Here is a 14,605-nt window from a genome sequence, read left to right as displayed (position 1 = left end):
AAGCAAACAATAAGGATCAATCCTGACAGCATTCAAGAGTGCTCAGCTTAACATTTAGAAAAGCAGCATTCTGCGTGCTGTAGCAATGTGATTCTAATGTGTGATTTAAAAACTAATCTCTTCTATCAGACCTAGAAATTGAAATGATACTACTGGGTTTTACTCCGACAAAATATAAGTAGCAAAATATGGACCACACATGGAGAATGAGCCATTTTTAACTTAGTCTTCTAGCAATTCGAGCATCCTACACCTCAACAGAAAGCAGAAGTTTTTTTCAGTGGCAATGAGGAACTGCCAGTAATTATTGCAGGTTAACGACAAGTTTCTCCTGAAATATCATGGAAAGCAAGCGATAGGATTCCTGTGGATTTCTGTGACATCTCTTGCATAGCAAAACTTGTGTTCACTCAAATTCATAGCCTTGCTGGGTTAAGTGGGAAGAGATAAAGGTCCATGAAATAAGGTTGATTTATTGCAGCTGAAATTCAGCTCCAGTATCTCTAGTTCAGTGATCCATTTCATGGTAGGTCTGTTTAATTTTTTGTTATCTCTGTGCCAGCGTGCAGCTCTCCTTCTGTAGCTAGGATTGTATCTGCTGCAGGGTTTACAACTTGGAGGAGAACACGTGTGGGGGAGAAAGAGATGCGGTGCCAGTTTCAGCTTTATTTACAAGGTTCGTTACAAGACCAGATTTCATCAGTATATTTTAAACTAGTACTGGCTTGATGCAAGATTCTATGTACAAACTAGGATTAACTTCCCTGGCTGGGTTTCAGGCTCTTCTGTAGACTGCAGGAAGTGTTTGGTGGTAGGGGGCTGCAGGACTGGACTTCCGTTTCAGCAGTTTCACTGATCGTTCATGAAGTGATGGTAATTAACATTTATTTCATGTATAGTGATATAACATTAGATGGAGAGAAGTGCTTAGTTAAGCGAAGTTGGGGAAAAGTTGGTTAGCTTGTCAAATCACAAAGCTAGTATAGGGACACAAGTTCCTGATGCTAATTCCACAGCAGTATCAATATGCATTCATTAATTATCTTTGCTGGACCCTTTCTCATAAAGTCCTTTAGGAATCCCATGCCTAACTACTTTCACAAAAATCACCTGATAAATCAGAGTAGCACAGCTTTGTTCTCATCAGCTACTTACATGTTCTAAAACATATAGAAAACATGGGGATTTTGTTGAGTAGTAACAAAAATTCACACTTCGTGGAAGGGTTTCTGTCTGGCTGAGAAATTTGTAAGATGGTGTCACAGCACTTCTTATATATCAGGTTTAGTATAATCTATTCATTAAATGTACACAGGGTTCAGTTTCACCAAACAAACCTGAGTGACCACATGTGACAGCTTGTTTCCCATCGGGGCCTGGTTGTCTTTGCTGTACTCCAGGCAAAGGTGCAGAAGCAGCATCTTCTAATTACTCTGTCTTAAATGTTCATTCATCTGAGGCTGGTGTCTGCAAAACCCTGTTCATTCCATTCTCCCGCTGTCTGCTTCTGAGCTGTTATTATTTGCCTCTCCCCCAAAGTCTGGTTTCTCTGACTGCCAGGCACGAAGAGCTATTTGAGTCTGTCCACATCAGCTCAGGTGATTGTTGTCTTTGCATCTCGAAAGCAGCTGAGTAGCATCATTCAGCATAATCCATTGCATGGGTGTGTGTCTTCTCTCACTCCCACAGCCTTATCCTCGTACCACAGTCCTGATGGGAAAGTGTTACAGGTTGTGTTATTCCAGCCTCTTGTGGGGTCACCGTGACTGTATCTAGTTTGCGAAAGATATGCCCCAAATGAGGTCAAAAACCATGGCCCTTTGACCTGCAAAGCTGCAGGTTCTCTCACCAGCCACAGTCTCTGCAAGCTGAAATGTCCTGGATGCTCCATACCTGTCTCTTGAGAGCTGCCTGAGGGGAAGAGTTCTGCTTTTCCCCATGTGATGACCTTTTCAGGGAGCAGAAGTAAAAAACCTTTCAAATATAAGAAGTGACCTTTGTTGTGCTCCTTATGTAAGAGAATCAGGGTCTCATTGATGATGTGAGGGACAGGGAGAAGGGATGAAGAGGCTGGATGGCAGAGGTGCCTGGATCCTGTTATTCAGAGAATTTTTCTGAATCATTATTCCGCAAACCTTTGCTAGACTGCTGTTTAAGCACCATTTACTGAAAATGCCATGAGAATGGCAGGGGTAAGTCATAGCCAGTAACTATAACAACACAGCTCCCTCACTGCAGTGTGAGGGGTGTCTCAGGAGAGGAGGAGATTACTCTGTTTACATGTGGAGCGTGTGAGAGCCGGGAGCATGAACCTCCTCCCTCCAAAGGCTGCTGCAGAGCACATGATAGATTAGTGTGCTCAGCAGTGATGTGGTAGAGTAGATGTATTTCCTTTCAGCTTTATCTGCAAGCAAGACTCATAGGCTATTTTAAGAACTTAAAATTTCTTCTCAAATCCATTCTCTCCACTCTGGACAACTTATGGCCACGGTTTTGTGTACTGCACTGAGTCTGCTGATAAAGATGAGGAGAAGACTTTACCAGTTACAGCCAGAATAATGGCTAATACATTTACTGCTGAAAGACACTGTTGGCTATGGGTGATTTTGGGGTCAATGAGAGAGTTGTCATGGTGCAAACACCTTAGTTTTGCTACCATGGGAAGCAAATGTGCTGATGTGCTTCACTCCCAGCAAAGAGTAAAGCCCAGGCTTTAAATGACCCATCCTTTTCTTCAGATTGGAACTATTGGAACTCTTCAAACATACTACACTCTGGGGTGGACTCTCACGTTTTTCTTTGTGTCCCTGTGCAAGTGTGGTCCTGAGTGGGTGGAAGGTGCCTGTGAGCAGAAGCTGAGGTGCTGAGGCTGCCACAGCCCTGCCCATCCACCACAGCACAGATGGGAGCTTCTGTGGCCTTGGCAGGATGTGGTCTGGATGTGGCATAATGCTAAGACAAGTTCTCAGGGAAATAAAGGAAATTCAATTATCTCCTCAAAATAGATTAAGTAACAAAAGAGCTTTTCTAGTTCTGTGATTTTTACAAGTTCACTTGTTATTTCCAAATGTTACATAATTTACTCCAATTGATCCTCCAAGCTTTTTTTTTAAACCATAGTTCACTTTGACCAGTCACTTTGTGTTGCTAATTGGTCACCTAAGTCATAGAGTAGTTTGTTTTTCCCCAAACAGAGGATAGACATTGGGAAATCAAGCAACATATTCATCAATATTAAGAGGAACAACAGAATAAACTAGTTTTCACGGAACCTAGAGGGTATGCAAGTGTTGCTCTTCCTGCAGGGATCTGTAGTATTTCCTAGGAAATAAAAGTGAGCCTAATCTGGTGCAATAGTTATTGTTTGATTTTCTGGACAGTAAAGAGGCTGGCGTTGTACTGCATAGCAGCAGAGGAGTAATATATGTGTACTTGGCATGGCAATCCACACTCAGTGGTGAGTGGCATGTTATTTTTAAATAAGAAAACAAATCACTGAATAACCACCAGAAAGAGTGGTAGATAGAAATAGCAAAATTCAGCATGTGCAGGTGCAGTACTGACTTTGGCCCAGGCTTAGTGAGTCAGGTGGCTCGTGTGTTTGGGGGTTGGAAGTTAAAATACAAGTAGCCTCTGCATGGGACAGGTCCAATACATACAATGGCAAAATAAGACCTTAATGCTATTCTGTAGGTACACGTGGAAAACAGATATCTGGCTGGGGTCCTATGGGGTTGGAATTAACAGGGAACTTAAAATTACTTCTTTTTTTTTTTTTTTTTTATTCAGTACTACCATGGGAGCAAGGGAATGTATATGTGAAGCCTGTTGAATGAATTTGCCTTTCCAGTAAAATCTTGTGTCTCTCAAACTATTTGACCTTTGAGTTTTGTTGCATTTTTTTTTCTAAAAGTCCTCTTAGATATTCTTTTTACTACACAAACGTCAATACAGTGTGTTATGTTTTCAGCCAGGCTGGATTCTGCACCTAAGCTGCACTTAAACGGCATCTAATTTCCAGCAAAGAGCAGGAAATGCATGTCCAGAGATTCACATTCTCCTACATATTTGATTCACTTTCAATTTATCATTAGTAATAGCTGTATTTCCTGACATTTTAAAGCTGCTGAAATTAGCACAAATTTTCCCTGTGACTCCAGGTGAGGTCTTCAGGGGCATTTTCTTTACAGCTGCTTCTGTGAATTCTCTGAAGCAGCCCCAGTTCTCCACCGTGTATCACAGCTCTGAGCTTGCACAGATCTTACCTCATTTTTTGCCTCGCTACACAGCACGTCAGGCACGGTCTGTGCTGACTGCTGAGCCCTCCTTCCATTCTTTGAGGAGCTCTAGTCAGTCATCTGAATTACTGCACATTCATGGTGTAGCCATAAGCACCTTTCCAGGGTAAAGGTTTTCTTCACATCAGAGCTGACATCGCCTGTTTACGTAAGGAGGGTACGAGCATCTCTCTGGTGTCTGTCAAACTTAGCAATTTGCTCATGGCAGATGGCTCCAAATTAATCTGGCTCACAGGTGGGACTACAAGTGCAATTCCTCAGTAAAAAGAATAAATAGAAAAGGGATCACAGTGTTTATGGCTGTGATTCAGTTTGTTTCGACAGGCCAAAGGCCTTCTGAATCAGTGAGACCTCAACAGATCCATATGTATTCCAAAAGAAGGAGCTTTACTGCAACAAGCTCTGGAAGAGTATGGTTGTGAAGAGGAAATTATAGAGAATAAAAGGTAAGTTTTCAGTCTTAGTTGCTAATCATCAGATACCTGCTGGTGAAAAGTTGATGCCACTTGATAGTGTTAGAGAACTTAAAATTTAACCTCAAAAATCCTCTTTCAGGTGAGCTGATGAGTGAAAATCCACCTTAATCTTCATGAAGATATCATAGATCAATAGCCTAGAGACAGTCTTTTGTAAAACAGAAAACAGCAGTTTCATTAAGCCATTTTTTTCTTGCCCAAATCCAGTAACCTTCTTGATACAACGTGGTTTAGCTTAATTTTCCTATTCACACCAGATTCCTGTCCTGCAGTCAGAATCCATTGCAAAGTTTAACTCTTATCGCCAACAGCCCTTGATTTCACAGACTTGCTGGTGCTTACTAGATGTGCAAACTCATTGTCAGCCCTGTGCTACCACTGATGGGACTGTTTAAGTCAAAGGAAACAGTTCAGTTCAGTTCTCAGATATCTCATGATATAAAATCTAGATTCTGCAGGCAATTGGGAAGAGTTTTAGAAACAGCTGGTGTTCCTCATACCCTGGCTGAAGGGAATCTGTCTCACCTTCAAGCAAAGTGCAGGTGAGACAGAACAGGTCCTGCCCTGTGGGACCTGGGGTTAGTAGTTGTGGGAAATATTATCCTATCTCCTTCAGTAAAAGGTTTATGTTTCTTTTAGAGGTGAAGGAGAGACTTGGGGACTTCCCAACTAAAATTCCTGATCCCTGCAGCACTGGCTCCTAATCTATAAACTGAGGATAGATATGGGGATATCACTCCCACAGAGAATGAACAGAGTCTTATGTGCTGGTAGCAGATATTCTGGGTGCATGCACCGTCTTTTTCTGGAACCTCGCATGAGGTACGGAGTTATCCCAAAGTGGAGGAGTGTAGCCCTTCTGTGACGTTAACCATTACATACCAGCAGTGGTTTTGTTCTTCCTTACTTTATGAAGATCAGCTAATTCAGGGAGTTGTTGCTGAAAACTAGGCATCTGTGTCAGGGGTGTCTACAGGCAGGGCCTGTTCTGCTTGAGCTCTGGCTGTCCAGCACTGTAACTCAGAGCATAACAGGCTGGTGGGTGTGACTCAGTACAGGTGCTGTGTCCTTTGGTATGACTCAAGACAGTAATTTCCATGTTAATGTGAGACCTCCAAAGTGAAAAGGGAAGGCTGAACCTGGTGAGATACACTGATCGACAGCAGCTTCTCAAGAAAAGCAGCCGTTGAGAAGAAAAGGGCCGCAAGTTCTCAGTATGGAAATATTTGAAAGGCACAATAAAGAATAAAGGTTGTGTCTGAAAACAGAGGACTAGCTGTTACTGCTCCAAAGCCTAATGGCTCTGTTAGCATCCAAGCTTTTCATTACTTTTATTGATGCAGTAATAATTCACAGCTATAGTTAACATGCCTTTGACATTGGCGGCTACCTTCAAAATGAATTCCATCTAATTAAACTAAACAATAGAGAAGTCAAAAACCACTCCAGTTAATGACTGCATTTAACTGGAAATTTCTTTCCTCCTTCCCCACTGCCTTGTTCTCTAAATAGTCTTAAGTGTAGGTGTACAAGGCATGAGGCAAAACAGAGAACTGGGGTGATACATCTCGTGGACCTAAGGAGTAGCATCAAGGTTAAGGCTTGCAGGCTGCAGTGGCAGCTACCAGGCATCCAGGAGTGGCAATAAGTCACTGGCTCCTTCTCCTGGGTCAGCCTAAAGTCTGTTATTAGTTCCTAGGAGTGCTGGTGGGGTCAGGCCAAGAACTGCCTTACAGCATGTTCAAACGGGTCGTGCTTGTAATCGAATATACAGCCACGTGGAGAAGTTGGGAATGTGCCGTTATACAAGATGCTTCCCAGAGAATTATCTTTACTCTGGAGGAGTTATCTTAGCACTTGCCTGCATTGGGCAAACTGTACAGTGTATTTTCAGTCAGGTGCAACATGTTCATGGGATTCAGCTGGATGGATGAACTATTGTAGGGGAAAAAAATCCTTTTTGTGTTCCTACACAAGTAAACTTGTGGGCTCTCTATAGACCTGTTGATTAAGGGGTTCAGATCAAAGAAACATATTTTATTACCTACCCAGCATCCATGAATATGCCTACTGGACTCACCTGCCTTTGCTCATAAGCCTCAGTTACAGCATCACCTGTTCCCTGACATCACACAACACATGTGTTTGCCTCTAGTCTGTATGACTCCCCCAGCCCAGGAGTTTGACCCAACTATCTAGATTTACAGATACAGATGTTTGGGAGGGTCTTCCTGGGGCAATAGTTGCAACACATTTTCCAAGGGAAGCTTCTCTCTTTCAGGAAATTGAACGTAACAAATTACAGGCTCCTCCGAAACAAAGTCTGGGATCTATAAAAATCTATACAGAACTGCAGGGCAGTTTGGCAGGAGTCTCCCAGCCCTCACCTGGCTGTTGACTAGGGTTATGCTTGGGTGGCAAAGCAGAATGTCACCTTTATGGCTTGTTTATCCCTGTGATGGGCAGTATTTTGGTGGCAACAGTGGGCAGGGATATCAAAAAGGCATTGGCTGAGAACAATATTCTCACTGCTTATCTCTGCATTGCTGCAGCAAGGGAATGCTGTAATCCAAGGTCTTTGCTCTGTCATTGCCTTGGGAGAACATGTTGGAAACCCGCTCCAGCCTGCAGGAGGCTCAGGGCCACGTGCACCGTCGGTATTTAGTTCATGGCAGTGAGAGAGGGCTCGTGTGCTCCACTTACACACTCCTCAGGCAGACAGATGATGAGGGAGCACCAGGCTCTGCAGCATGAAGGGCATATCATTAGCTAGATTCTTTCAACTTTTAGCACTAGGAATAACGGAGGAAGTCACTGTCTTAGTGGGAATAAACAAAGATCACAACCATGCAGATTTTATTCACATGCAAGACCATGCCACCTTGTCTAGATTGCAATTTCTTTTCTGTTGCAAACTCTGGGGTCTTTTCATAAGCCACAGAGTCTTCTTGATTAGTAAAACAATGCCAAAAGCACAACTTAATAGTTAAAATGTGTAGTGACTGGGACATGGACAGCCTCGCTGGTCAGCAAGAGAATAATTTATTATTTATTTCAAGCCTCTATTTATAGAGGAACTAATTTTGTTTCTGGTCTGTGAGCTAAGCATCTTCAACCTATCAACAAGCAACACTTGGCCCTATAAAATTACAGTATGCATATTTCTACCTATTAACAACTAATGTCCATCTTTACACCTATCAGCTTTCAACGCCCTTTCTTCTTTTCTTCAGTCATTTTCTTGTTCTGGGTCACGAGACCTTTGACTCCACACACCTTGTAGACACTTCCTCCGACCTTCTGCCACATTCTCTTCCATTCTGGCAATGTCCTCTGCTTAGTTAACCCTTTGTGTGCCTGCTGTGGTCACGATCCTCCACAAAAATGGGAACAACGACCCCCTGGTTCGTGAGTATCCAGGTGTTTCCTGTGCACTGTCTGACAGTGCTGGGCTGGCAGAAGGTGCAGTCACTCGATCCTCTCTGGGATGGTGTTTTATGAACAAATCTGATTTTCTTTATTTTTTTTTTTTAAAGAATATGGTCAAATAGGAACACAACCCAAGCAAAAAAACCCCTCCCTTTTCAAGCCCTGTTAGCAACATATTACCTCACCTAAACTTAATGAAACATCTCTCACCTGCATAAGGTAATAAATTGCAGGAAGAAGGGTGTTTTATGTACAAAGATGACATAAAAGGCTATAGATAGCGTGTTGATTAACCTATATTAGCACATCTTGTCCTTGTTACCACTAGGAATAGATAATACAGAGACCAGGCAAAATAAATTAAAAAGCTGGACAACTCTCCCTCACAGAATAAAACCTGAAAAATATTAGAAAAATAGTAACCATAATAAAACAAAGATTACCTTGAAGATGGAGGCTGCAGATTTCCAGATAACCATGGACTGTCTTTCACTATGCTTGGGATCAGAGGTGAAGCAACATTCCAAGGCCTTTAGAGTAGTTAAGAAATTTATTGGTCTGGATTAGGGAAGCTCTTTAACAAAATTAATTTCCAAACTTAAAAACAACATTAAACTTAAAGACTAAGCCCTAACAATTTTTACTCAAAACAGCTGCTCCTTTCACAGAATAACTCTTAAAATGGGAATGAAGAAGGGGGGGGGGAGGGAAATGAACAAACAGCATTTTATGATTCCAAATGGGGGGGGAGTCAGCTTCAGGCATATATGAACCTAGTCTGCTTATCCAATATTCAGGAAATAATTCAGTTTACTCCCATGTCAGCAATACTGGACTTACATGTGTGTTGGTATCAGAGAGTCTCAGGAAACAGCTCCAGCAAGCAGCCAGGGAATCTCTGCATCTTGGAAAGGCTGTGGTAGATCCATAACATGCTGTGAGCCAAGTCCTCATGTCACTTATGCCACTTCAGGAACTTCGTTACTGCCTGGATTTGTAACAGTCCTGAACTTTTGTCCTATGTTTGTTTTAACTGGAGAAGTGTCATCATTCAGCAAGCCCCAGGCCATGCAAGTGTATGACAGAACCAAGATTCACTGGGTAGTTGGCCACATCACAGAGATAATGTGACTTAACATGTAAGCTGTGACTGCACTGAGCTTCTCAAACATTCTCACACAGATGAGAAGTCATAACCAGGAGAGGGGGCGGCTGCTTGTGGCACAACACTGGTCTGATTCCTCAAAACACGAGTAGGAGCCCATTAGCCCATCTTCCTGCTGGATTCAGTAGTTCTTAACTGGAGCAAGACAGAGGAATTCAGGGCAAAGCAGAGTTCAGGCTGCATTTCAGTTCAATTCAAGAGGTTCAAACCCGAGGTAACTCTTTACAGCGTCCAACTGTGACCTGAAGAATAAACCCCACCGACTGCACTCTTCCTTCAGTCATCCAGGGCCTCATCTCGTCTCCTCCACCTGTGTCTGAGAGTGGCTCAGAGGAGAGTGCTCTGTCTGCAATAACTTGCCACAGGCCATTTCAATGTGGATTTGTAAAATCCTTTCCTTGTGAAGGCTTCTCTCCTTATTCCTCCTTTTTAATCCCCAGCAAAGGAGAAGTTATTATGTAGCATCAGCCACAAATGGTGACATCTTTTGAAAATCTTTCTGGCTGTGTTGCATTCCCTAAACACATGACTGAACACAAGCTCTGATGCAGTTCTGCCACTGTCAAGTGCACTAGATTTCAGTTTAGCTCTGAAGACTAATCCCTTGAGTCTACCTCCATTTTTAAACACATGGATAAGAAGCCAAATTAAAACTGGAAGAATCTAGAGCAGATATATCTGTATTGTGCTTTTGTTTACTGGTTGTGGAGAAAACTGTTCAGTTATACAGATATCACAAATTTAATTTTTCATGTTCTTTCAGTAGCAATGCATTATATTAGTTAATGACTATTAAAAATTCCGTGATTCTATATCATGCTGGTTTTTATTCAAAGGTGCCTATTTTAGTGTTGATGTGTACCACCCAGTAGCATTTGGCTTGCTACAAGGCACTAAAAGGTACTAATTTTCTCTGTTTTGCAGTATTAATCTGAGGGGCAGAAACTTTATTAGGCTTTCCAGGCATGGAAGTCACTGAGGAGATTTTAGACCAGAAAGAGCCTTTTCTTCAGATGGATATTTTGTGACAGCTGTATTGAAGTCAGTGGAATACTTCAATAATAGCAGAGCTTGCTCATAAGTACATCTACAACGTGTGCCTTATGCCAAAGTTGCAAAGCTTGTTCATAACCAGCACAAAAGCCCTTAAGTACTGTACTTGTTTAAATATGTTTGTGTTGTTCATTATATTTCATTTACCAAATTACACCATTCCATGAATTGTGCTAGAGAAAAAGCCAGCCTCCCTACACTAATATAGATACTGTCATCTCTCTGATACAAGGCATCTCTCAAGGCATTTTTGATTAAGATACTCAGTTACTGAAACACGCACCACTGTATCACCTAAAACGAATGCTTAAATTTATACGAGCATGTAACATTTTCCCAGAGACCCCTTATAAGGTTCCTTCCAGTACCTAAAGGGAGCTTACAAGAAAGCTAGAGAGGGACTTTTCATAAGGGCAATGGGGAAAGGCCTTAAACTGAAGGAGAGAAGGTTCAGATTAGATATTAGGAAGAAATTCTTTGCTACAAGGGAGGTGAGGCCCTGGCACAGGTTGCCCAGAGAAGCTGTGGCTGCCCCATCCCTGGGAGTGTCCAAGGCCAGGTTGGAGCACCCTGGGCTAGTGGAAGGTGTCCCTGCCCATGGCAGGGGGTGGAATGAGATGGGCTTTAAGGTCCCTCCCAACCCAAACCATTCGGATAAGGAAAGTAATGCCTTTAGGATTCTGTCAATGAAAGAATTTGTTCATGGGTTCAGGCAAGGAGCAGGATTCAACTGACCATGCCAGTCAAAAGACATATTTTTCAAGACCCTTTTGCTGGCAACACTGCCTCTGTCTGTCTTGCTCTACAGAGCTGCAGCCAGTGGTACCACAGGACTATTATTCTGAACAAAACCACTGTCACTGCTAAAGCCCCTTCTGACCATCAAGCCTAAATTGATGTACAAAATCTTTTTAGAATGACAAAAACTGGTTGTGCCTATCACTACACTTGTGGATGGCACATGCACTTCCCCCATACAGCTGCACACAGAAAAGAAACTAGAAATAGGAAATCCTTGATCAATAAGTTGCCCAAGCTTCCATTTCTATGTGTTTTATTTGTAGTTTTCCAGCTAAGCTTGCATGAGTTTGTTTTGGCAATTAAAAAATCTTCTGTAACACACAGTTGAATCAAAAGGTATCCAAGCTGAAAATAAAGAAAATTAATATATCTACATTTTATCATGGGTTTTTATTACACTGGTCCAGGTGTGCTGATGGTTTATGAAATGAAGATGGCTTGAAAATAAGGCAATTCCACCTGTAATAGGCAACAGTATTATTAGATCAGTTATTTCCAGACAAAAGTGGTGGCATTCTCAATGCCAGAACATTCTCAATGCCAGAACAGGATGCATGTTTATCTGACCCAAGAAGTGACATGTTTATCTGTTTAATCTGACCCAAGAAGTTTACAATTAGTGATTAACGAAACTAAGTAAAGGATTTTGTGGTTAGGCTTTGCTTTTTTTTTAGATATTCTTTGTTGCTTCAGATCTAGAGTTGAGGTCCTGAAGCCTTCAGTAACTGGGAACTCAGCTGTGATGTTCACATTTTGTTTCACTTTGTTCACTGGCAGAGCCAGCAATGACATCAGTCATTGCTGAAGGGTTATGTGGGGAGACTGCAGCTGAAGAGCACCTGTAATTGCTGAACATGAAGGAAGACCAGTGTCTGTCAGGGTCACCAGACCATAGTCAGGGGCACAGTCCCTGGGTGGGGGGGGAAGAAAAGTGTAAGATGCAGACAGAGAAAAATGACCCCAAATAGTCATTAAAAAGAGCCAGACTCTCCTCAGAGTTCAAGATTCTGCATTTGACTGCCGAGTCCCTTGCTGCAGAACAGCTTTTTTCATCTAGTTGTCCCTTTATATATGCATCAATAGATGACAGATGCTATGGAAACACTGCAGAGTGCTTTGAAGTCTTCTGGTGTTTGAACCACTATTTTAGCTTCCATGGTCTATAAAAGGCAAAAGGTGTATTCACATTAGTCTATCAGTTTGGTTAAGGACAAGGTTTTTGAGGTGAATCTCCTTAGCTTTCACATTTATTGCACCTTTGTTCACATTGCTGAGCACTCTTGGAACACTTGAGCTGTGTTGCTTTTACACACACTAAACCAGAGGACCTGCTCCAGGGAAGATACCAGACTAGATAAAGTTCAAAGTAAAACTCCTGAAAGTCCTACAGCAAGGCCATCGTACCTTCAGAGCCAGCTTTTTTCCTTTTTCTCTCTGTAGTTTTGTTCCTCTTACCCTGTACTCATGACTAACATCAGCAGAGATTCCTGCTCTTCCTATCCAGACCTCCCTTCCAGCATTGCACTATTTGCTGGAAAACTTGTTTTTCCGTTCAGAGGAGAACTTAGCTATACTGAACAGTGCTTTTCTGTGAGCTAATCCTTCATTTTCTTCTCTTTTAATGAATTAAGCTTGTTTCTTCACCCTCCTTTTTTAAATAAAGGGGATTTTTCACTCACTGCAGCATCATTCAGAGAAGCAGTGGTAGAGTTGTAAACAGCCTACTTTTATGAGGATTAAATCTAGGAAGTATTCAGTCACTTGTTGTTAATGGTAGTGTTAATTTCTCAAGTGAACATTACCAAGATGAAATACAGACAAGACTCTTCTATGCCAGTAATGGCAATAAGATTCTGAAGGACTCAGCTTAACAGCTTATGTCAAGTGATGAGGTTAATGGAAAAGAATTTCGTTATTCAGGTCACTTAATGAAAATAACCTTGGAAGAGCTTAGCAGAGCCCTTGGGGTAGAATAAATTATTCCTCTTCTTGCTTCCATCACTTTAAGTTAACCCAAGACATAGAAGAAGCTGATCTAAACATGAGCTCAACCGGGCAGAGAAGCACTGGAGGAACATCAGTGATGACAGTGTGTTGTTGTAATCTCTGCTGTCACTCCAGTGGTAGAATAGAGCCTTTGAGCACAGGCTAGCTTTGCACAGCCAGAGCTTTAAAACAAGACAGTTTATGATGCAGGTTATCAAAATGCTGCAAGAAGACAGCAAAAATACTTAGCACAATTTTTTGGCCAATGCACAGCCTTTGGGTCAGCCAGACACAGTAAAGAGGCCACGGCAGCCATCAGTCACACTGCTCCTGTTTTGTGTGTCGCTGGTTTGCTTTGCTGCTCAGAAATAAGCTTCAGCTCTGGTGATCTGAGACCTTACACTGATCTGCTCCCAGATCCCAGGGAGCCTCTGTGGCTCTGCACCACCATTTCCCTCCTCATCCCTCAATTAAAAGTGCTGTAAGCTGCCCAGGAGCACGTGCCTTTACCACAGAGGCTGCTAGAGCCTCATGAAGCACTGCACCATTTTGAGGGTGAGGGCTGGTATGTGCCAGAATAAAGGAGGAGAGGTCACTTGGTTTGATCCCAAACATTGCATCAATAACTTTGAGTGCCCTAGATCCAGATTTAGAAAACCTCTGGAACAGACAGGAGTAGCACTACCCCCACCTGTAACATTACTACCTTCTCCTCAAGTGCCTGTTTCATATTCCAAGCAACATGAATAACTCATCTGTGGAAAGCTGAAAATCCTTTTCACAGCCCTGGGTACAATAACTTCGATATAGAAAAACAAGATTAAATTTGACAGTAATAGGAGTGATAGAGGGGAAGAGTGTTCTTCCTTTGAGGCAGAGGCTCTGAATACAGCAACCAGTCACTGGCTGAAAAAGGAGGGGAAGAAAGATAAATGCAGTTATATTCAAGCATCAGGACTTAAAAAAAAAAGCTTCTAGGAAAGAGAAAAAAACCCTGCACCTTTCTCTTGACATTTAACAAGCTACCTAAAGGAGCTAAACAAAGGAAAAGAAAGAGAGTCAAAGACCTTACAAAAAGAGCTGCTTCCAGCCATTTGTTACTAGATATCTTAAAATACATTTATCCAACCTTGCTAAGAGACACCAAGCCCTCTATGACCCACAGCAAATGCTCACTACTGTTTTCTCTACTTCCCCATGAGCCCTATTTATCCTCTCCCTCCTGCCTCTGTAGGGACCAGCCTGGGTAGCAAAGCCTCTCTACGCCTGTGTGTCTGTAGGCTGCCAGGGATTTAACTCCTCACGTGCCACATTTAGGGGAGCAAATTTATTCCCCAAAATCCCTCTGCCTGTGTGTCTGTAGGCTGCCAGGGATTTAACTCCTCACGTGCCACATT

General features: G+C 42.3%; 1 protein-coding gene across 1 annotated transcript in view; it reads left to right on the top strand.

The window, feature by feature from the left end:
- Nucleotides 1-14,605, top strand: part of TRPC5 (transient receptor potential cation channel subfamily C member 5) — a 93,133-nt gene that overhangs the window by 21,377 nt on the left and 57,151 nt on the right. The window lies entirely within an intron of this gene.

This window comes from Lepidothrix coronata, unplaced genomic scaffold (assembly GCF_001604755.1).
Source record: "Lepidothrix coronata isolate B3197 unplaced genomic scaffold, Lepidothrix_coronata-1.0 Scaffold2, whole genome shotgun sequence".
NCBI lineage: Eukaryota > Metazoa > Chordata > Aves > Passeriformes > Pipridae > Lepidothrix > Lepidothrix coronata.
Note: the sequence above shows the minus strand (reverse complement) of the source record. Positions and strands in the feature narration are given on the sequence as shown.